We start from the raw sequence: 22,648 nt of genomic DNA, 5'->3' as shown, positions 1-22,648 counted from the left end.
GGTACCGCCTGCTGCCAATAGCTCCCTTAAGGGTCAGGGCAGCCCCTAAAACAACCACTAAGTTAAGCCCCTTTGAAATGACACACGGAAGGCCATTCCTTACCTTGGACATGCTAACTGGCCCAGAAACCCAAGCCCATCTTAAATACATTATAAACCTACGCCAGGTCCAGAGGGCTACACAAGCATACGGCAACAGAACCCAGCCCTCCCCAGGTAAGAGCCCCAGTCACTCCACTGTAAATCCTGGGGACTGGGTGCTCTTAGAGACCTGGAAAGAATGAGTCCCCCGGCGCCCAGCTACTCCCAAAGTGGAAGGGTCCTTAACAAGTCCTGCTGAGCACCCCTACAGCAGTTAAGCTCCAGGGATCACGATTTGGGTCCATCTGTCCAGGATTAAACCTGCCTCTACTGATGCTACAGGAACCCAAAGACCCACATTCCAGCCATTCCTATGAACCCACGCCTTTCCCCCAAGTCTCCACAGGACACGGAGGACCCTGGACAGCGTGAAAAATCCAGGTGGACGAGGAAGCCTCTGCAAGACCTAAAGCTCTATTCGGGAAGGACAGAGACTTCTTAGACCCAAGGCTAAGTACCCACCGCCACTAGCTTCCTCTCTGCCTTCCAGTGCTCCAGTCCGCTTACACAATAACTGGCACGCTCTGGGAGAGTTAGATGATAACTGGCCCCCTCGCTCTCGCGTTTGCTTTCGCAATTTATCACGAGTGCCGCTGTAGCCCTGCGCCTATACCCGAGAGAGAACTCCTCTACCCATGCTGGGCGGTTTAGTGTGACTCACCTGAAACCTCAGGACCCATACTTAACCACTGGCTTTCAACTCCCTACAACACTTCTTTTAATGCTCCTGCTTTCCAGTCATTTTTCAAGATCAAAACTCTAATTGGTGCAACTATGAAGGTATTAATTACTTTAGATTTCCTCTACCTCTTTCCCTTGTCCACAGGACAGACAACTCCCCGGTTCACACCGTGCAAACTCCTGCTTCCTCCCCTCAGTGGACGGGACGCTGGACTTGCTTACCCCGCGAGCTAAGTCCGTCATCGACCATAGCGACCTCTTTGTCTATCCTGTAAAGAATTTTCGCCAAGTTCCTGAGGGAAAATGGACTTTCAAAGACCCAAGACTCAGTGCTGTGATGTACAGAGTCAAATTGTTCATCTTTCCACAGAAAACAATTCTCATGTCTCTTGCCTACCTCTTCTTAGCAGCAGAAAGAGAACATGAGGTCGAAACTGGGGAATGAAAAACTGGCATTAAGACACCGCAGCGTTTCATGATGCCCCTCGCCCAAGCCAGAGGTCCAGTTGCCCGTTTGTGCTCAAACCCTAACCCACTACCTGATGGAAGAAGGACCCATACTGGTGGAGCAACTGACAGCACGGAATGGATGGAGCGCATTGGGTGTATGGTTGGAAAATATTTCCACAACGACAGGATTGGCTGGCTAAGCTTTAAAACCTTAGGCCAGTTAGTCTATTGTGCTCCAACAGGATGTCTTTGGATGCCACGTAGATAAACAACTGTGGGCTACTAACTGCCTACACAATCATTCCACACCCACGCAGTGTAGGCTGGGAACATTGATTTCCCCTTTCTCAATCCACTCCTCAAATGAATCCAAGCACTGGGTCAGTTCATTAAAACCGTTCACTGGATTGACTCGAAACTTACCCGGGAATATCCCAGATGGAGATGCCTATTTCGTTGGGTATGCACTGTTACCATGGCTGGGGGACAGCTGCCCACCAATACGTCCTTCAAAACTTGCATCGCACTCTTACCACCACAGCCAGTGAGACTACTAAACCTCTTATTAATTTACAGAGTCTCTAGATTCCCTGGCCAAGGTGGTACTTGACAACCGATTGGCCCTGGATTATCCATTGGCAGAACAAGGAGCAGTATGTGCAACCGCCAATACTTCCTGTCGCACGTACATTAACCCCTCTTCCCAGGCAGAAACCAACACGGAAGCAATTCAACAATAAGCCACCTGGCTTCAGGAGACAATTAACCATCAATCCTCGTTATTCAATATGGGCGGGAAAACTGAAAACTCGTTCTCTAGTTTGTTCTCTTGGATCCCACAAGGTATTAAAAACTTTCTGACAGGCTTCCATTTTCTTCTACCCCTCCTCTTTTCAGTCATACTGATTTATGTTATACTTCGCCTAGTGCTTTGTTGTCTCCCGTACTGTTATAAATCTATAACTAAGACCTTTCAGCCCAAGTAGGAGGGCTGGGACCAACAGGTTCAGAACTTCCATTTTAGAAACGGAGAAACATGCTAAATTTTAACCCTGAGATTAACAAAAATATGCTGACCACGTATAACCAGATTCTTACCCCTGCTTGAGTCTCGGAGTATAACTGTCTTCACTAGTCTTTAGCCCCCACTCCTCTCATCTCCCTATTCAGTTTGCTTCCTCGAGGGCACAACAGGGTAATGGTGATGCATGGATTCCAGCTGCTCCCCGAAAAGACCCTGCAAGAATAACAGAAGTCACCCTGGGGCCCCTCAACAAGATATGGCAAGAGCTGCATGGCTCCAATTAGGTAGGGTCTGTAAGCCCCATGCCAGCCTGAAGAAGCTACAGAAGACAGACCTTCGGTCTTTATCTTCCCAGTAAAGATTTCTTGGGGTCCACGTCTCTCAGGGGGAATTTGAGGCAGGAGATGGATGGGCCCCAGGCTGAGCAGCTGGAATCTGTCCCCTGTGGACAGATACTCTAGGATAAACATAATGGCAGGAGCAAGGGGAGCTGAGTCCTGCTTGGAGAGAAGATAGAGAGACCACATCTCTCTCATTCTTGAGGTCAAGGACACCTTCGCGACTGCACATGCAACAGAAAGGCTCCTCAGAGGTCAGAAAAGGGAGAGGGCACCAGATCATAATATGTTCTTCTTCCCAGAAACCCCTGCACTGGAATCCACCTTGTCTAAAAGATACACACACACACACACACACAGGGGAGGGCCGTGAGTTAGACCAAATATGGACTCAGAGCCAGGCAAAGCAGGATGACTGGCCAGAGGGAACCGGGAAGAACTGCCCCATATAAGTGATGTGAACTACCCAAAGGGTGCAACTCTCTCTGAGCCTGCCTGTGTGTGTCTATCCACACATACTTTTTTTCCTCCTAATAAACACTTTACTTGTTTCACTACCTCTGTCTCTTTGTTGAAATTCTTTTCCACAAAGCAGATGACCCAGGGCCTTGGAACTAGCCACTAGCCCTCGAGGTCGAGTGGCTAGGATTCGGCATTCTCACTGCCACAGACTGGCTTCAATCTCTGGTCTGGGACCTGAGATCCTGCTTCAAGCCACTGCAGGCTGAGGTCACCCGAGATCATCGCCACTTCTGTTCAACATAGGTTTGGAAGTCCTAGCCACAGCAATCAGATTAGAAAAAGAAATAAAAGGAATCCAAATTGGAAAAGAAGAAGTAAAACTGTCACTGTTTGCAGAGCACATGATGCTACACACAAAAAATCCTAAAGATGCTACCAGAAAACTACTAGAGCTCAATGAATTCAGTAAAGTTGCAGGATACAAAATTAATACACAGAAAGCTTTTGCATTCCTACACACTAAAAATGAAAGATCAGAAAGAGAAATTAAGGAAACAATCCCATTTACCATCACATCAAAAAGAATAAAATACCTAGAAATAAACCTACCTAAGGAGGCAAGAGACCTGTACTCAGAAAACTATAAGATACTGATGAAAGGAAACAAAGATGACACAAACAAATGGAAAGATATAGCATGTTCTTGGATTGGAAGAAGCAATAATGTCAAAATGACTATACTACCCAAGACAATCTACGGATTCAATGCAATCCCTATCAAATCACCAATGGCATTTTTCACAGAACTAGAACAAAAAAATTTTTAATTTGTATGGAAACACAAAAGACCCCAAACTGCCAAAGCAATCTTGAGAAAGAAACATGGAGCTGATGGAATCAGACTCCCTGACTTCACACTATACTACAAAGCTACAGTCATCAAAACAGTATGATACTGGCATAAAACCAGAAATATAGCTCAATGAAACAGGATAGAAAGCCCAGAAATAAACCCCACACCTATTGTCAATTAATCTACAACAAAGGAGGCAAGAATATACAATGGAGAAAAAAATAGGCTCTTCAATAAATGGTGCTGGGAAAACTGGACAGCTACATGTAAAAGAATGAAATTAGAACATTCTCTAACACCATGTACAAAAATAAACTCCAAACAGATTAAAGACCTAAATGCAAGGCCAGATACTATAAAACCCTTAGAGGAAAACATAAGAAGAACACTCTTTGACATAAATCACAGCAAAATCTTTTTGGATCCACCTCCTAGAGTAATGAAAAAAAAAACAAAAATAAACAAATGAAACCTAATTCAACTTAAAAGCTTTTGCACAGCAAAGGAAACAATAAACAAAACGAAAAGACAACCCTTAGAGTGGGAGAAAATATTTGCAAATGAAGCAACCAACAAGGGATTAATCTCCAAAATATACAAACAGCTCATGCAGCTGAATATCGAAAAAACAAACAACCCAATCAAAAAATGGGCAGATCTCAACAGATGTTTCTCCAAAGAAGACATACAGATGGCCAAAAAGCTCATGAAAAGATGCTCAATATCACTAATTATTAGAGAAATGCAAATCAAAACTACAATGAGGTACCACCTCACACCGGTCAGAATGGCCATCATCAAAAAATCTACAAACAATAAATGCTGGAGAGGGTGTGGAGAAAAGGGAACCCTCTTACACTGTTGGTAGGAATGTAAATTGGTACAGCCACTATGGAAAACAGTATGAAGGTTCCTTAAAAAACTAAAAACAGAATTACCATATGATCCAGCAATCCCACTCCCGGGCATATATCTGGAGAAAACCATAATTTGAAAAGATACACGCACTCCAATATTCACTGCAGCACTATTTACAACAGCCAGGACATGGAAGCAACATAAATGTCCATCAACAGAGGAATGGATAAAGAAGATGTGGCTTCCCTGGTGGCGTGGTGGTTAAGAATCCTCCTGCCAATGCAGGAGACACTGGTTCGAGCCCTGGTCTGGGAAGATCCCACATGCCGCAGAGCAGCTAAGCCCGCATGCCACAACTACTGAAGCCTGCGCACCTAGAGACCGTGCTCTGCAACAAGACAAGCCACCACAATGAGAAGCCCGTGCACCGCAATGAAGAGGAGCCCCCGCTCAGCAACAAAGACCCAATGCAGCCAAAAATAAATAAATAAATAAAAGAAGATGTGGTACATATATACAATGGAATATGACTCAACCATAAAAAAGAACGAAATAATGCCATTTGCAGCAACATGGATGAACCTACAGATTGTCATACTGAGTGAAGTAAGTCAGACAGAGAAAGACAAATATCATATGATATCGCTTATACATGGAATCTAAAAAACAGGGTACAAATGAACTTACCTACCAAACAGCAATAGAGTTACAGATGTAGAAAATAAACTTATGGTTACCAGGGTTACGGTAACGGAGCGGGGAGGGATAAATTAGAAGATTGGGATTGACATATACACACTACTATACACAAAATAGGTAACTAATAAGGACCTACTGTATAGCACATGGACTCAATACTCTGTAATGGCCTACTTGGGAAAAGAATCTAAAAAAGAGTGGATACACGTATATGTATAACTGATTCACTTTGCTGTACACTTGAAACTAACACGACACTGTAAATCAACTATACTCCAATAAAATTTTTAAAAAACGAACAAACATAACAAAACAGAAACAAGCTCATAAATACAGAGAACAAACTGGTGGTCGCCAGAGGGAGGTGGGTAGGGGGGGATTAGGAAAATAGGTGAGGGAGGTTAAGAGGTACAAACTTCCAGTTAAAAAATAAATGAGTCACAGGTATAAAATGTACAGTGTGGGAAATATAGTCAATAACTACGTAATATCTTTGTATTGTGGCATATCATAACTAGACTTATTATGGTGATCAGTTTATGATGTATAAAAATATCGAATCACTACGTTATACACTTGAAATTAATAAAATATTGTACTTCAATAAATTATACTTCAATAATAAATAATACTTTATTTATTACAAATAAATATTACAAATAAATAAATATTTATTTGTAATAAATATTACAAATAAAAAAATAAGTATTACAAATAATACAAAAATAAGTAAATTATACTTCAATAAAAAAAATGATACAAATGAACTTACTTACAAAACAGAAACAGAATCACAGACTTAGAAAACAAACCTATGATTACCAAAGGGGAAAGGTGGCAGGGGAAGGGATAAATTGGGAGTTTGGGATTGACATATACACACTACTATATTTAAATTAGATAACCAACAAGGACCTACTGTATAGCACAGGGAACTCTATTCAATATTCTGTAATATCCTAAATCAGAAAAGAATTTAAAAAATAAATATATGTATATGTATAACTGAATCACTTTGCTGTACACCTGAAACTAATACAACATTGTAAACCAACTGAACTCCAAAGTAAAATAAAAATGTAAAAAATAAAATTTTAAAAAAGAAGTTTTTTGTTTGTTTTTGTAAAGCAATGACTTTTTCTAAAAAATTATTTATTTATTTTTGGCTGTGTTTGGTCTTCGTTTCTGCACGAGGGCCCTCTCCAGTTGCGGCGAACTGGGGCCACTCTTCATCGCGGTGTGCGGGCCTCTCACTGTCGCGGCCTCTCTTGTTGCGGAGACAGGCTCCAGACACGCAGGCTCAGTAGTCGTGGCTCATGGGCCAAGCTGCTCCGCGGCATGCGGGATCCTCCCAGACGAGGGCTCAAACCCGTGTCCCCTGCACCGGCAGGCAGACTCTCAACCACTGCGCCACCAGGGAAGCCCCGCAATGATGTTTTTAAAAATTTGAAAATGATTATACATAAAAGTGGTCTGTGTATGGGATATATCTTATAGTCAATGACCCACTTGAACTCTTATCTCTTTGAGGAAATGGACTCAGATCCTGTGGGGCTCAATAGGTCATCTTACAGACATTTCTGAGGGTGCCTGGCTAACACGTGTGGATTTCCCCTCCTGGGGCAATTGTCTTTGATCCTCGGAGATACGTGTTTTTACTATGAGACACCGGTAGTCTTCTCTGAGTTCCATTAGAAAGCACAGTATCCTTACGATAGATTCCTAAGCCAGCTTACCTCAGCTTCATGTGGATTCTACGACTCATAATCAAATGAGCCTTAACTAGTGCAGCAAGGTGAAATAATAAATGATTTTAACAGTGCCAGAATTTCCCTTAGGGATGGAACTTTTTTTTTTAACCTGAGAAAAATACCTTGAGATATAGCTTAGAACTTATGGTGAAATTCCTAAGGCAGAACTTGGCAGGAGAGAGCTGAACTGCTCCAAAAGGAACGAGCAGGAATTTGAAGGTGGAGAGCAGTGCAGTGTGTGTTTGCTGCAGCTGAGGACAAAGAACACTCCGAGCTCCCACTGAACGTGGAGTAGAGTTAAACCAGTTTTACTTTGATTTCAAAGGTTAGGCTACTTCTGACAATCGAATTACACTACCAAGACACCCGGAACTACCAACATTTCCGAACACCCCCTAAGAGGGTGAAAACCATGAGAACTGACTGTCAACCAGGCACATAGCAATAAGGGCCAGGTGTGGGTGAGTGCATGATACACAACAGGACACGGCAGTGAGACCACTTACCACACTGCTCGTCCGCCCCATCCGGGCACTCCTGCTCTCCGCTGCAGAGTCAGGCCACAGGAATGCATCTCCCACCACATGCAGCTTGCCTTGTCATCTGACACTGTATTTCATCTGCAATGAAGGACCAAGAAGCAAAGCCATCAGAGTTCCTGGATCCCTTGGGTCCAGGAGACCTTTTCATGTAAGCTGCTTTCACTGTTCTGTTTGGAAGACCTTCCTTCAACTATCATCTAGGAGAACGCTAGGGGGTTCAGTACCCTGAAAACCCATGCAGGTTCTCCAGTGACGATCCTTGGGGACCATCCTTTCTGATGCTGTGGAGTTGTTGCTGGAGAGCTGTCATTCGCCTCCCCGTTGTCTTGTTAGAATGGCTCAGACTTACACTTGTGCTTAAAAAGATACTACTATCTTCTAGGCCTGATTCGGTCTTACAGACTCAGAGTATGAAGCGTTGCAAGTTTAGAGGTCTAGGCTCAAAGCACTTGACTTTAGTTTCCTTTTAAACATGGGTCGATACAGCTTCAAATGAAGTTACGGTTTGGGGTCCTATATACCATCTTTATAAGAATACCTCTAATAGCCTGGTTATAAATACTTAAGTTTTCCGTTATTTGCAGGATACTGATTTATATTATCAGCTTTATTCAAATCATGAACTTGTGTTTCTCAACCCTGAACGATTAATGGTCAAAAATAAGCCTGTTATGGATGTGGTGCTCAGAGAAGGTCTGGTTATACTTAGTTTACTATTTTGCCTAACTTTCAAAGAGAAAAAGCCAATCCCTGGTTCCGAGAAAACATAAGCCACATGTCCCATTTGGCAGAAGTCTCCGTAAGACGCAGTGAAGACCCAGCAATCCTACCCCAGGGACAGTGTGTGCATACGGGATGGAAAGTCGTGTGCAAAGCTATGTGATGGGAGTTGACAATGGAAGCCCACTGCGTAGACTACACCTTCTTTGGTAAGGAACCAGACCTCAGTCTTACTTGCATCCCTCTAAGATAGTGCTTTTAGCATAGTTACTCAGTGTTTGATTTTAAAGGCTGGCTTATAAATTGCATTGTAAGTGAAAGACTCAGGAGGCACTGGTTATTAATGAATAGCTAACAACTTTGCCAGCTACTCACATACCATCCAGGCAATCCCACTTGACTTGACCAAAACCATTCAATTGCGAGCAAGTGAGGTCAGCAACCCCTAAGATGGGACCCCAGGCTCAGTCGTCAGGCTAATTACTAGGTTGGAGTTCTGGTTAGACCACGTACTAACAACATCACCTCGGGAGAGTTACTGCCTCCCTCTGGACCTCAGTTTTTCTTGTCTGTAAAGTGAGGCTAGTAAATAAGTGGTTCTAAGAGGAAAATGCAAGGATTAAAAGAGTACAAAGTCACTGGGCACAATACCCACCAAACAAGTGCTCCCAAAGTGTTAGCTCTTCTGCGACCTCTTCTAGCAGATCCTTCCAGAAGGGTCCCAGTTAGGGCTGCAGTCAACCCTCAAAGACTCACACTGCTAGGCGAGGCCCACCTGGAACACTATTTGCCCTGGTGATTCTCAGTCTGGAGACCCAGTGTGCACATGGATTCTGAACACCATCTGTAGATGGGTCTCAAACATTACTTTTCAAATTTAGGTACATACTTGCTGTGAATAAATTTAAAATATATTTATTAATCTATTTACATATTAAGTTCATGGTAGCTTTCTCCGAGTCTGTCAATATACAAAGTGTAATGATCACGGGCTGTTCTACAACAGACATCACAAAGATGTCTTCATACCAGAAGGCCTGGGCGAACACTGCTTAGTGAAAAAGGCAAGTAACTTTAAACCCTGTTTCTGGGGTGGAGCAAACAGACCACCCAGGGCAAGGGCTTCCTGCTGCAGAGACGCCCCACCAGGTTAGGCAAAAACCCTGAGGGTCAGAATCCCTCCTGGAGGGCAAACAGCTCAGAGACTAAGTGACATCTCCTGCAAACCAGTTAACAGTACCTTGACCAACAACGTGTCTGCATGAGTTAAAAAATGAGTTAAAATCTGCCTCCATCCATGAGGGCCAATTGGGAGCACCTGTCAGGAGAGATGGGCAATCCTGCAGGCCAGGTCGTTTGACAAACACTGGGCACCTCCTGCACCTGCCCAGGTCACCAGCCACCAGCCCTACGGGAACTCTGGGTGTCTCAGTCACCCTGGGACCCCGACTCAGCTCTCCTCTGCCTTGGGGTCCGCCTACACCTGAGTGGTATTAACAAGCGCCGCTGGAAGTTGCTTGCTAATCGCACCTGGGCCCAAGCTCCGTTTCCCCCGGGCTGTTTCTGGAGGGAAGCACCTCTTCTCAAGGTCCCGGGCCTCCAAGAGGCTAAATTTGCTGTCTGGTTAAACCTGGGCTGCGGGCCCATCAGAGACCAGGGCTAGAAAGCCAATTCCACTCCCTTGGATGTTGGGGAAAGGAAGAACCTAGAAGGGAGTGTGCGCCCTGCACTCAGGTGCGGAACGAGCTTCCTTTCTCACCGGCCTGAGGGCCAGAGAGGAAAAGACATCCAATCCATCCGCTGAGCCCACCCACCAGGGAGGCTTGTTAAGGAGTAAAGGGCTGAGAAGCAGGGGGCCCCTCAAGACAGTGTACCCTCGCCCTCCCAGACAGAAGGTCACCGCAGGACGGGGGACAAGCCGCGCACACCCAGCGAGGGCGCCCCAAGCTCTCCTCCGCCCCCGCCCGGCAGCCGGGCAGCCCCGCGCCCCGCAGCCTGCAGAGCGGGATGCGGTCCCTCCCGGGGCGCCCCACCCGCGGGCCCCACTCACCGGTCGCGGAGCCCCCGAGGCCGCCCACTGCTGCCAGCACGGGCGGCAGGAGCCGAAGGAGCGACCAGAGTCCCATGGCCGCGAGGAGACAGCGCGGGGACCCGGGCGCGAGGCGCGCTGCGCGAAGACGCCACGGACGGGCGGAGCGCACGGGCCGCCCGGGCGGCTTTAACTCGCGCTCGCGCCGCGAACTGGGGAAGCCTGCGCCGGTGGGCGGGGTGGGCGGGGTGGGCAGGGCGCACTGGGAGTTGGCGCCGCCCAATCACTGGGAAGAGCCGCGGGGAGCGAGAGGGGCTGCAGACCCGGCCGTGGTGCCTAGCATCCCTCTCCCTCCGGGTTCTCACTGGGTACTAGCGCCTGGGACCCCGCGCCCCTCCTGCAGTGGGACAGCAGACGCTCAGCCGATTCAGGGCCCCTGTCACACTCATGGTCAAATTAGGGTTGGTCAGCCATACTTAAGGCTTCTTAAACTTTAATTTTAATTGAAGTATAGTTGATTTACAATGTTGTGCCAGTCTCTGCTGTACAGCACAGTGACTCAGTTATACACAGAGACATTCTTTTTTAATATTCTTTTCCATTATGGTTTATCCCAGGGGACTGGATATAGTTTCCCATGCTATACAGTAGGACCCTGTTGTTTATCTGTTCTAAATGTAATAGTTTGCATCTACCAACACGGAACTCCCAGTGCATCCCTTTCCCTGCCCGCCCCCTTTGGCAACCACAAGTCTGTTCTCTATGTGAGTCTGTTTCGGTTTTGTAGATAAGTTCATTTGCGCCATATTTTAAGTGATATCATATGGTACAGTACTGTATGGTATCTTATGGTATTTGTCTATTTCTGACTTACTTCACTTAGTGTGATAATTTCCGGTTCCATCCCTGTTGCTGCAGATGTTACCAAACTTGAGTCTGCTTGCCCATGGGCAGTAAAGCCAAGTGGTGGAAAGCGTTTGTTGCAGGGCGAAGCAAGGAGTCCAGGGCAGCCAGTGCTTAAAAGACTCAAACTCCCTGAAGGCTTTCAGGGAATGGGTTTTAAAGACAGGATGAGAGGCTTCCCTGGTGGTTGAGAGTCCGCCTGCCGATGCAGGGGACATGGTTTCGCGCCCCGGTCCGGGAAGATCCCACATGCCGCGGAGCGGCTAGGCCCGTGAGCCATGGCCGCTGAGCCTGCGCGTCCGGAGCCGGTGCTCCGCAACGGGAAAGACCACAACAGTGAGAGGCCCGCGTACCGCAAACAAATAATAATAATAAAAATAAAAATAAAGACAGGATGAGGGAGGGGCGTTGTGGGGTGTGTGATCAGCTCCTGGACATTCTTCTGATTGGTTGGTGGTGAGGTAATCAAGATCAACATCATCAACCTGGTTCCAACTGGTCTGGGGTCTAAGTGCTTGTGGGCAGCATACAGTTAACTTCTCCCACCTGGCGGGGGTTTCAGTAGCTGCAAAACAACTTAAATGGTGTGGCTCAGAATAAGATCTATAGCCCTTCGGATTTGGATGCCTTTTATTATGTTTTAAGTTTTAGAATGTATACAACGTTCATGCCTGTGCAGCCATCTCACTTCCCCACCTCCACCCCCCCGCAAACACAGAGGCACTAAGCAAGCACTAAGTTGGTCTCAGTCCACCTCAGGCCTCCTGCACAAAGGCTGCGCTAATTATGGGCATGTTTCTGTGGCCGAATCTCAAACGCAGCAGGCAACAATTTAATTAGCCCCAAGTCAATAGAGCTCCATGAACCCCATCAAGTAAACCAAGCCTCGCTAGTAATTATCAGCAGAAGATTTTTCATGTGGAACTATGATGCGTAACACTTGACAGTACCCAACGCAGAATATTTGTAATTTTCTGACAATGACTAACAAGGAAGAATGGCATTAAAATGCATCAGAATTAATTCTGCTACAATCCTGGATTTAGAAGCAACTCCCACAAAAGGCTATAACACACAGGAAAACCCCAACTGATATACGGTCAAAGGATAGACAATTCACAAAATAATTTCACAGATGCTTTATAAACTTTTTCTCAAATAAAGTGACTGCATGAATATTTTATGTAGAAAAAGGCTAATGTTGGTGGGATGGGTCACAGTGCGTTACTCTTATCTGTACTATATATAACTACCCATCATATAATTCCCTCACTTGAATAGCTCCTTATATTAAGCAGCCCTTGGAATCTGCCACCAAATCTCATTTATGAAGCTAATCACTGTTTGGGGTTAAGAGGTGATTTTGGGCTTCGATTTGAGAATTTGTGAGAGTTTCAGTCAAAGAGATCTAATGAGATAAGCCAGATAAGCCTGTGGAACAGGCACCCAGGCACCTCCCTCAAGGTACACAAACTACCCCACCGCCACCGCCCGTAACACAGGACGATGCAAATCCAGCAGTGCACCCAGTTCTTCAGGGCCAACCCCTTGTCTACCTATAAAAAGTAGAATGTAGGAAGTTTCTCTACAAAGTCATAAAAATAACTTCAAATTTTCAAGGGTGGTAGGCTAATGGAGCGTTATTTTTCCTGCATTCTCATAGGCTCGGTTATTCTCACTGTCTGATCTTTTTAGAGTTTTCACAGCCTAGTCCTGCGGACCTTGCTAGTCGGTATGGATTAGGTTTGGCTGTGAGTGATGGAAAACTCAAAATAACATTTTCTTAAACAAGACACAAGACTCCAAGTAGGTGGTAAAGGGCTGTGTCGTTGTCCGCAATGGCTCCGTCGCTCTGCAGGACCTGACAGGCTTCCTCTGGAGAGGAAGAAAGGGGTCCTGGATGCTTGGGAGGGTCTGCTCTAGAGCATGGACGGATTCAGTGAGAATCACATGTAAAGTGTTTATTCCTGAGCTTGACTTCTACCAATAATTAATCAATATTAACTTGGTGAAGGGGCAGTGGGGGAAGCTTCTGTAGTTCTAGAGAAACAGAAAGAACCAGTGCATTCAACTCAACTCAGTGGCATTTGGTATAAAAATCCATTGTACTTGTTCCCCAGAAGTACCCCACTCCCTAAGAATAAGCCTGGCCGAGGACAGGTGCTCGGGGCGGGGCAGCAGGAGGAGCTGTGACACCCGGAAAGACCTCTGGAAAACCCTTTAGTATGCTGAGGATCAAAATAAGTCATAGGGGCTTCCCTGGTGGCGCAGTGGTTGAGAGTCTGCCTGCCGATGCAGGAGACAGGGGTTCGTGCCCCGGTCCGGGAGGATCCCATATGCCGCGGAGCGGCTGGGCCCGTGAGCCATGGCCGCTAAGCCTGCGCGTCCGGAGCCCGTGCTCCGCAATGGGAGAGGCCACGGCAGTGTACCGCAAAAAAAAAAAAAAAAAAAAGTCATAAACGGATAGCTGTCCAGCCCTGAAAGAGGACATCTCAGTGGAAGATGCCTGGGTCTCCTTCAGAATCTTCCAGACCGAACGCATCAGAAACCAGAGGTCCACTCGGGCCCTTGAAGCTTCACCCCACGGCCTCCTGTCCTCAGCTTCCATCCCGACCATGCCCCACAGATCCCTGCTGCCCCCAGCCTGCCACAGACAGCCGACCTTGAACACTCGATCCCCATAAGGGCTCCGGTAGCTAATCCACTGTGACCATGGGAACCTCCTACCACCTTAGAAATGCAAGCTCCAGACTTCTCCAGAGCCTTCCACCAGGCAAATCTAGGGAGGCCCTGCAGGAGAAAGCCTGGGGGTCGGGGGTGGGGGGTTCATTCTGAACCACTTGAGTGCTTCGCAGTGCAGTCAGCCTGACCTCAAATCGCTGCCTCCTTGGGCCCTGCCTGATACTCCCGTTCAGCTGTTCTCTCGTTTTGCTAACCCATGTGGCGCCTTACCTTAGCTCCCACTTGTTACTTGGCCCCCAGGCTTGCTGACCCGGCTTAGAATGTTGGTTTGGGCTCTGACTTGCATTTCTTCGGGGACTTGACTTTCAGTGTTTACCTGTCTGTGATTGCATCAGAACTTCCAGCGACAGAAAACCCTCGTTCCTCTGCCCCATCCCAGCCCCTGCACCAAGTGGAGCCCTTTGCCAGCCCCACCTGACCCAGGAAGGCGATTACCGAAGAGGATTCTGGTGGAGAATCTACCTTCTCTCCTTGGACCCAGTGCACACCACTGGTCCTGCAGGGCTCTGGAGAGGGTGGGGAAAGGGATCTGATTGAATTGATTCCACCTGCTGTGTGAATTATTACTACCCATTTAACCCTCAAACATATCTTAGATGTATTTCTGGTTTTTAGAAGTAAATAAATGTAACGAAACAAAGTGAAGTACTCAATTTTTGGGGTACGAAGAGCCTCAGGCTGGTGTCAGCCCCTTCCTCCTGGAGGTGGAATCGCCCCGAGGCTGCCCTCAGCTGCATCTTATTTTTATCTCTTTCCCTATTCCAAGTCTGAAATCACAGATCCCATAAATACTTCCATTTTTCAAATGACTGCTATGGCTGTCACAGTGGGTACACAGATACGGGAGAGTATACGTACTTTGTTTTTTGTGCGTGATTTGGGTGTTTTGGTAGCAAATCATATATTTGTTTGATATTTGATTCTTTCCTTTTTCCTTTGGGTGCTGGCATATGGAACTGTCTGCTTCCAATTCCACCTTGAACAGTGGCTCCAATGATTACCTTTGGGTTTTCTGTCCCCACTCGATGGAAGAGCTCCACAGACTGAAAGACAAGAAGGGGATATATTTGACTTACCTTTATAAAAGCAATAAATTAGGTTTTAAAAAGTAAGATAACTGGGACTTCCCTGGTGGCGCAGTGGTTAAGAATCTGCCTGCCAATGCAGGGGATCCTGGTCCGGGAAGATCCCACATGCTGCAGAGCAACTAAGCCCATGCGCCACAACTACTGAGCCTGGGCTCTAGAGCCCGTGAGCCACAGCTACTGAAGCCCACGTGCCTAGGGCCTGTGCTCCGCAACAAGAGAAGCCACCGCAATGAGAAGCCCACACACTGCAATGAAGAGTAGCCCCCGCTCGCCGCAGCTAGAGAAAAAGCCTGCGTGCAGCAACGAAGACCCAACGCAGCCAAAAATAAATAACTAAATAAATTGGGGAAAAAAACAAAGATAACTGGTGTCTTGAATTTTAGTAGATATCAAGTAAGGTTCTATTCCTTTCTTATACCTTGTTACAAAGAAGTGTTATGAACTGCAGGTGAACAAAATCTGCTGCTGGCTGGGCTAACATGAGGGCAGATATTTCTAATGTAGTCTAACTGATGAGGTTAGTGCAACACTGTGATATGATAATAAACATATATTTTGGTCTTTGTCCTGGGCTCCTGGCCAGAGCTCCCCAAATCTTTGTAATGTCCTAAGTGATAAATGTGCTAGGAGCATCTCTTTTTTTTTAATTAATTAGGCTGTGTCAGGTCTCAGTTGCTGGCACATGGGAATCTTTGTTGCGGTGCGCGGGCTTCTCTGTAGTTGTGATGTACGGGTTCCAGAGCACGCGGGCTCAGTAGTTGCAGTGCTCTGGCTCAGTTGCCCTGCGGCATGTGGGATCTTAGTTCCCTGACCAGGGATCGAACCTGCGTCCCCTGCATTGGAAGGCAGATTCTTAACCACTGGACCACCAGGGAAGTCCCTAGGAGCATTTTTTATCCTCATATTTGGCCTCTGACCCCAGGTCCTGACCCAGAGCTCCTAAATCCCTTGGAATTTCCTGGGTGATAGGAGTGTCTTTTGTCCTAATAAGGTGACTCTTAGTGGCTTCCTCCAGAGGCTGGGGCTGGTCACCAGGAAGACCAAGTGATGGTTAGAAGCTTCGAATTTTCATCTGCACTCCTCATCCACCAGGGAAGGGAGAGGGGCTGGAAACTGAGTTACTAACCAATCACGTTTTCATGATGAAGCGTCTATAAAAATCCCTAAACTACCGTGTAAAAGAGCTTCTACACATCCACGTGCCAGGAGGGTGATGCACCCTAAACCCACAGGGACAGGAGCTCCTGAGCTTGGGGCCCTTCTGATCTCGCCCTGTGTATCTCTTCATCTGGCTGTTCATTTGTATCCTTTATCATATCCTTTATTAGATAATAAACTAGTAAACGTGAGTGTTCCCCTGAGTTCTGTGAGATGTTGTAACAAATTATTGAACCTGAGGAGGGAGTCTTGGAACCCCCAATTTGTAGCCAAGTTGGACAGAAGTGTAACTGACCTAGGGACCCACTACTTAGGACTGGCATCTGAAGTGGGGTCTGTTTTGGGAGACGGATCCCTTAACCTGTGGCTCTGATGCTGACTCCAGGTAGACGGTGCCACACCTGAAATTGAATTGTAGGTCACCTACCTGGCGTCAGAGAGTTGGTCGATGTGGGAAAAAACCCTACACGTCTGGTGTCAAAAGTGTTGTGAGTAGAGGAATAGTTTTTTCTCTCATTTAGTGAATTAAAGTCATCAGAGACTTTACCAGGTAATGTCTGGTTATATATACAAACCACATGTGGATCCCTGAGTCAGAGATGCATATGAAATTTTGTGTAGTTTTGGAAATGCTAAGGAAATGGAAATATTTGTAATTAACCATTCCCTGCACTTCCCATCAAAACTTTACTGAGAAAGCCTGCCCAACCTCTAAACCCCAGAACAGGAGTCTTTGAAATGATCTGCACAGAGAGTTCTCTCGATAACTGTCAAGTCCAGGTCATTAGTTGTAATAATTCTAGATGGTTTTATAAAGCTGATTAACAAAAGGTTTAACTAATCATATATAACTTCCTACAGTATATAAAATCTGTATAACTCTTATGACATAAACGGATGTGATGATGCTGTGGAAGCCAGCAAAGGAAAAGACCTGCTTTGGGGTTCCATTTGGTATCCAAATGCAAGGTCACTGGAGCATGACTAAACTCGGAAAATTTCCATGAGCCAATGGACAATTTTCCAGTAACAGCTCAGGACTAGTGATACTGAGTTGTATATGAGGCCAGAGGTTTATAACAATATCAAGTTGGTATTAATATCAATTTGCAAGTTTGTTTCACTTTGATGAGCTTCAACTGTGAGAATAAGTACATGGTGGTGCAGGATGTTTATCTTCCTTCCTAGAGTGATATTACTTGTGTTATCTGAAAAAAAAGGATAATTTCTGGAACATTTATCTATTTACCATGGCAAAGCCAGGAAATGTGTCTGTTGACATTCAAAATACAAAATATACTTGTAGTTCAAAAAAAAATAGAAAAAATGGTTTCCAAAATTGGATACCTTTCAAACATTTGTAGATTTTTGTTTAATTTGAGCCACTGACAATAGTTAGTCAAATAACATTGCACTTTTTATTTTCTGTTTGAGAAGCATAGACAGAAAGGAGCCAAAAGACTGAGAAATTGAAAACTACTATAAAACTGCCCTCATTTTTCCTGATTAAAGAGTAGGTTAGGGGTTTCCCTGGTGGCGCAGTGGTTGAGAGTCCGCCTGCCGATGCAGGGGACACGGGTTCGTGCCCCGGTCCGGGAAGATCCCACATGCCACGGAGCGGCTAGGCCCATGAGCCATGGCTGCTGAGCCTGTGCGTCCAGAGCCAGTGCTCCGCAATGGGAGAGGTCACAGCAGTGAGAGGCCCGCTTACCGCAAAAAAAAAAAAAACCTGCCCTCATTTTTCCTAATTAAAGAGTAGGCTAGGCACTTCCCTGGTAGCTCAATGGTTAAGAATCTGCCTGCCAATGCAGGGGACACGGGTTCAAGCCCTGGTCCGGGAAGATCCTACATGCTGCGGAGCAACTAAGCCCATGTGCCATAACTACTGAGCCTGTGCTCTAGAGCCCATGAGCCACAACTACTGAGCCTGTGTGACACAACTACTGAAGCCCGCATGCCTAGAGCCTGTGCTCCGCAACAAGAGAAGCCACCGCAATGAGAAGCCCGTGCACCACAACGAAGAGTAGCCCCAGCTCGCCGCAACAAGAGAAAGCCCACGTGCAGCAACGAAGACCCAATGCAGCCATAAATAAATAAATAAATAAATAAATTTCTAAAGAAAGAAAAAAAAGAGTGGGCTAGTCTGATTCAGAAAAGAGCCTGAATCAGTGAGGACTTCCTAAAAATGTAATTTATGGCAGCCCTTGACAAGGATAGGAGAATCAAAGTTAAAGCCTTAGAAAATTTTAAAAATTGTTTTAATAAAATAAAGACTAATCATTTGTAACTCCTTGGTTTCTTCTTCTGTTTTAATGCATTTGCTTTAGCACTTAATGGACTAAACACACACACCCCTTCTTTGATTATTGCTGGCAATGTGGCCTCTCTGGAATGACACAAAATTCTAGATTAATAGAGTCCAAATTAATAAACTATCTTGGCTTTGCTTTTATAATGTCAGTTAGAGACAGATCAGTTGCTGGCTTTTGGGGGGGTATTTTTTTAACATTCCCAGAAAAAGAAGTTACAGCTGTATGACAAAATGATTGTACATTTCTACTAATGGCCGCCAGAGGTCTACTCACCACTGCAAATCCTCCAGGCCTTGCTGCTGAAATGTGAACCACGGACAAGCAGGGTGGGCATCCCTGCTGGTAAGAAATACAGAATCTCCAGCCCTCCCCCAGACCTACTGAATCAGAACCTACACCGTAGGGGATTCGTACGTAAAGTTAGAGAAGCACTATCCTAGGTTACGGGAAGAAAACATTTTATATTCAATATATGATCAGAATTAAGAGATCTGAAAGCTTGGAGGATCTCGCCATCCAGTTCCATGCTCAATCTCCTATCTTCTGATTTGTTGGTTTTTCATAAAAGCATTACAGCTCAAAAACTTTTTTTTCTCAAAAACAGTCGACCTAAAGTGTTCCTTTCATGACACATTCTAATCCCAAAAATTATCAGAGTCATGAATATGTTTTATCTAATCTCTGATTTATAGATTTGGGGAGTTGAAAGAGCCCTTAAATATGATCTAACACTAGTCTAAATTTTCTCATTTTACAGAAAGAAACCCTTGGGCAGGGGATTTTCAGAATGTGATCCAAGTGAGATTCCCTTTCCTTCTGCTCCCAAATCCAAGAGACTTGCCTCTTAAGAGCCAGGACCTACAGTGGGAGTATATGAGGGCTTGGGCTCTCTGTATGGGTCACTCCCCACGCCCGCTTCTTCTTTGCAAAAGCAGTGGTGCTGAGCTGGGTGAGCTTGGAGAATGGAACAGAGCTTGTCAATCAAGATGTGCAGAACCCTAGCATGTATTCTTTCCTACTTGACTGTGCCAGGATTCCCTAAAGGGACATAAGGGTTTGGACAAGCCCTCCCTGCCATGGGTGCCGGGAGAGCCCAAGATGATGAGAGGTCAAGGATGCTTCCTCTCGATGTCTTAGAGGGGAATTGTCAGTTTCTATACCAGGACCACAGGGAGGGGATCTAGAAGAATCTTGGATCTAAAGGTGTCTAAAAGCCAAAGAGAACACATAGAAACAACATTCAGATCTTACACCCAATGGAACAGACCTACTGGAGCAGACAAATGGGTTCCTAAAAACTAAAATTAAAAAGAGCACTTAAGAACAAAACTATAGGACAACAAATAAAATTTAAAAAGTCTTCCTAGAGCTCAAAAAACCTTACCAATTCAGCATATGAATCAAGCGGGTAGATGGTAGCTGACGAGGATTGTATTCGTGGCCTAGAAGGTCAAGGACCATCAACATCACAAATCCCAGAGCAAAACATGCAAAGAGATGGAAATCATGAGGGAAAAGGAGAAAGATTTGGAAAATGGATGCAGGATTCCTATCATTTGAATAATATACATTCTAAAAGAAGAAGGACAGAAGAAGTAGAAGAAATAATTTTAAATAACAGGAGAAAATTTTCCCAAGCCAAAGAAAGACCTGAGTTTTCAGAGTAAGAAGGCTCAGAATTCTTGGCTGGATTGAGGAGACAAGCGCACACTTAGGCATAACCTGGTAAAACAAGTTCCAGGATTTCCCTTTTTTGACTGCTCTTGGATCTCTTACCTGCAACACCAGAAGCTGGAGGCCTGTGGATTCGTACATTTAGGCTAGTGCAAGAAACTCCCAAGAATCCTATATCAGGCATTTCAGTCGTTTACCTGTTAGGGTGAAAGACAGATATTGAGGACATGCACCAATTCAGAGAATAAATCACTGAGTTTCCCATCTTAGGTAAGTAATTGAGAAAAGGACCTTTCCAAAGACCAAATGTTATATACGTCTAGCAATCATCTATCTATACACACATCTATGCTTATATAAATATACATCTAGCATTTTTAGGTAAGTTATACTTAAAAAGGTGTATCTGAATATCCCGTCTGCCATATTACCAGAAATGGAACTGGTCTGTGTGTGCGTGTGCGTGTGCGTGTGTGTGCGCGCGAGTGTGTGTATGTGTCGGCTCTTTTGCTCCAGGAAATCTAACCCTTCACAGGGCCTTACCTTACTGCATGAATAACTTCACTGTCTCAGCTGGGCTGCCTCAGCCTCAGAGACTCTCTTCTACCTTATCCGGCTCCCCTGAAAGCATTCTGAGACAGATTTTTGCTCTGACTGGACTTTTGTCATATCTGGTAGCAAGAATTCAAAGGTTGTTATCCAGTGGAAATGTAAGATAAGAATCACACGCTTCAGTGGATTTCTGGGCTACTGAATAATTTCATAATTATGCCAACTAATAAATGCCTGCCAACTACAGAAATAAAGGCATGAAAAGAAGAGGTAGGTACATGTCAGTAAATGAGAAAAAAAAAAGAAATCCCTAGGTCTTGTGGGACACTGGGACACTGATCATGGATGACTGATCATGATTGGTATTAGATAACTTTAAAATGACACTCAGCTAAGGTCATCTGATGTAAACTTGAACTAGTGGAAGGCAGCTCCCGTCTGGATTAAGAAACATCTTTCAACCCCTACAGACTCACACTCAATAGCAATTCCAGCATAATATCTACAGCTTGTTCGATAAAGTCATTGTTTGAGTTACACTGAAGGCTTCACTCTTAATTCCTTATTTCATTTCCTTACTGTTTGTTCTCAGTGCTCTCACGTTCACAGTCACTTTCTGTCTGAAGTCACCTCAGAGTCTTCTTTTTATCCCAATTGTGCCATCTACTTAAAAGAATGATAATTCTATGTGTACAGCTCTGTCTTAATTTCGAGGCAACATTTATTACATTTTCCCCACTTTCTTGAATCCCGTGTTGTAACGTGCTTGTCTTCAGATGACTTTTTTCCCCCGAAGACACTGAACTTTCAGTATCATTCTGCTGATTCATTTGTGTTGCGTCATTCATTGCATGCCTTCTATGATTAATAGTCAAATCTAGGAAATTAAGGAAAGAATTTCCAGGAATTAAATTGCCTCAGATCAAATGAAGACATTATCATGGGTAGGTTTTGATTTCCTAGCGGACGTATTGGATGCGTGGCAGTGTCATTCACTGAAGCATTTAAAATGGGTTTCTGCTAAGTGTCCAGCGACAGATGAGTGGATAAAGAAGATGTGGCACATATATACAATGGAATATTACTCAGCCATAAAAATAAATGAAAGTGAGTTATTTGGAGTGAGGTGGATAGACCTAGAGTCTGTCATACAGAGTGAAGTAACTCAGAAAGAGAAAAACAAATACCATATGCTAACACATATATATGGAATCTAAAAAAAAAAGGGGTGAAGAACCTAGGGGCAGGACAGGAATAAAGACACAGACGTAGAGAATGGACTTGAGGACACGGGGAGGAGGAAAGGTAAGCTGGGACGAAGTAAGAGAGTGGCATGGACATATATACACTACCAAATGTAAAATAGATAGCTAGTGGGAAGCAGCCGCATAGCACAGGGAGATCAGCTCGGTGATTTGTGACCACCTAGATGGCTGGGATAGGGCGGGTGGGAGGGAAACATAACAGGGAGAGGATATGGAGATATATGTATAGGTATAGCTGATTCACTTTGTTATAAAGCAGAAACTAACACAAATAGTAAAGCAATTATACTCCAATAAAAATGTTTAAAAAATAAAAAATAAAAAAAATACAATGGGTTTCTTCTTTCAGTTTCCCGCTGGTGTTCCTAGCTGCTGGGTGCTGACCTTGCCTCAGGCACTTTGGACA

At 45.0% G+C, this 22,648-nt stretch overlaps 1 long non-coding RNA gene across 1 annotated transcript; it reads right to left on the bottom strand.

Moving 5' to 3' along the window:
- Positions 1-2,376: 2,376 nt before the first annotated feature.
- On the bottom strand, positions 2,377-22,190 carry LOC117195640 (uncharacterized). The gene is made up of 5 exons (XR_004475400.2): positions 21,557-22,190; positions 20,528-20,622; positions 15,195-15,236; positions 7,764-7,877; positions 2,377-2,509 (listed from the first exon to the last, which is right to left on the bottom strand). It is a non-coding gene; the product is annotated as an uncharacterized LOC117195640 (long non-coding RNA).
- Between the last annotated feature and the right edge of the window lie 458 nt (positions 22,191-22,648).

The sequence above is a fragment of the Orcinus orca genome, chromosome 21 (genome assembly GCF_937001465.1).
Source record: "Orcinus orca chromosome 21, mOrcOrc1.1, whole genome shotgun sequence".
Taxonomy (NCBI): domain Eukaryota; kingdom Metazoa; phylum Chordata; class Mammalia; order Artiodactyla; family Delphinidae; genus Orcinus; species Orcinus orca.
This window is presented reverse-complemented; position numbering and strand designations above follow the sequence as displayed.